The sequence below is a fragment of the Triticum dicoccoides genome, chromosome 4A (genome assembly GCF_002162155.2).
Source record: "Triticum dicoccoides isolate Atlit2015 ecotype Zavitan chromosome 4A, WEW_v2.0, whole genome shotgun sequence".
NCBI classification, from domain to species: Eukaryota; Viridiplantae; Streptophyta; class Magnoliopsida; order Poales; family Poaceae; genus Triticum; species Triticum dicoccoides.
Window position 1 is genome coordinate 296,508,133 of NC_041386.1, and position 2,290 is coordinate 296,510,422.

Consider the following 2,290-nt stretch of genomic DNA (forward strand, 5'->3'; position numbering starts at 1 on the left):
GCCGCCGCCCCGTCCGCGCCTGGCCGCGACCCCGCCGCCTCATCTCCGTCCTCGCCGGTGCCGCCCATCCCCGTCCTCAACTCCGGCGAACAGGGCCCGGCGTCGAACCTCGGGAGGCGCGCCTAGATCTGCTTCGGTTGCTACAGTAACCCTAATTTTTTCGCGAGGTTGATTGTCTCTAAGTCCCAGAAATTCCGATCCAAGTGCCTCTGTTCGTGACCCCGTAACTTTGCATCCGGTGCTCCGATTTATGCATAAAGCATATAAAAATGTTCATGTCAGAGAGTACATTATTTCATTCCACTGCACCATTTTCATTTGAGTTCATCTTGATGCCCGAAATGCTGTTAGAAGAGGGCTACTTGAGTTAATTGTCAGATCTGCTACTCCGTTTAGCACTTTTGTCATTTTTGCCATGATTATTGTGTGCATGCTATGCCCTGATGCTCTACATGTGTTTTGTTAAGAGTTTTGTCATCTTTCTAGAGGTGCAACCCATGTATTTTTTTGATGTGTGTGGTGACTTGTGCAAGCTTGCAAAGTGGTGCACTTGCTAATTCTGTTTTCAGGGACTTTGTGATTTCACTAAGTCCTGGAGCTGTTTATCTCATGATGTCATATGTTCATGTTGTTTCCTAGTGATCCGTGCCTCTTTTGAGGATGATCAGTAAGGATGTTTTGTTAATATTGTAGTGCTCTATCCATCCATGTCTTTGTTTGAAATTATGGAGCACCCTGGTTTGAGTCAGTCGAGCTCTATTTTTGCTACTTTGTGAATCTGGGCAGATTGTCAACTTGTTTGCAATTTTGCCGATGATGTTGTAGTTGATCCGTGCATGCTATTCTATTGTTCTTGCCATGTCTAGCTTGCATTTTGTGCCTTCTTGATGTGTGTATGCTTGTCTTTCCATGACTTGCAACGTAGTGAGTGCATCGAGCTCGTAAACATGCCTACTTGAGCTATATTTCAGCATGTGTCAGTTTTTCACAAAGTCTGAAAACTAATTATGTTTTTGCTATATTCACGTGCTTGCAATTGTATTTTCTGATCCTTTTTGGCTCAAGGTCACTAAGGCACTTTTGTTAAGCTCTTTGAGTAGATCCATTCCATGCTTTACTTTGCCATGTTCAGATCCTGTAGCATGTAGTTTTGTTTCTCGGAAGAGGGCTACCTGATCTGAAATTCCAGACAAGTGTTAATTTCACCAAGTCTGAAATCTGTTTGTCATATGCATTTTTGCCATGCTTGTTTGAACCTGTTAAGGGATGAATTGGCCGTAGCTCAGTGCTAGACTTTTGTTAAGCATCTTGAATGCATCCCTGCCATGTATTTTGTTGTCATGTTTGGTTGTTGTAGCATGTTCATCTCATTGCATTTAGTTGGCTACTTGCTGTAAATCGCAGACCGGTGTCATATTCGAATCGCTTGCAATTTCCAAACGGTAACTCCGATTCCGGCGTTCTTTATATCGTTTTCAAGTGATTTCATCTCATCTTTCCAGTGGAACACTTGGATTTCCAAGTTGAGGCCAGTTTCATGCATTTCCTGTCATATCTTGCATTTTGCATCCCGCATCGCATCCCGCATAGCATATCATCTTTGCATTGTGTTGTTTCAGTTTGCACATGGTTGATTGTGCCCTTGTTGCTTTTTTGTCTTGTTTGGGTAGAGCCAGGAGACGAGTTCGCTAATGAGGAGCCCGTTGAGTTGGTTTCGAGGATCCAGTCAACTTTGACAACTGTGCAGGCAAGATGATCATACCCTCGAAATCACTACTATCTTTGCTATGCTAGTTTGCTCGCTCTTTTGCTATGCCAATGCTACGATGCCTACCATTTGCTTTCAAGCCTCCCAAATTGCCATGTTAAACCTCTAACCCACCATGTCCTAGCGAACCGTTGATTGGCTATGTTACCGCTTTGCTCAGCCCCTCTTATAGCGTTGCTAGTTGCAGGTCAAGATTGGAGGCCGTTCCTTGTTGGAACATTTATTTACTTGTTGGGATATCATTATATTATCTTGTTATCTTAATGCATATATATACTTGGTAAAGGGTGGAAGGCTCGGCCTCTCGCCTAGTGCTTTGTTCCACTATTGCCGCCCTAGTTTCTGTCATATCGGTGTTATGTTCCCGGATTTTGTGTTCCTTACGCGGTTGGGTTATAATGGGAACCCCTTGATATTTCGCCTTGATTAAAGCTTTTCCAGCAATGCCCAACTTTGGTCTTACTATTTGCCACCTAGCCTCTTTTTCCCTTGGGTTTCTGGAGCCCGAGGGTCATCTTATTT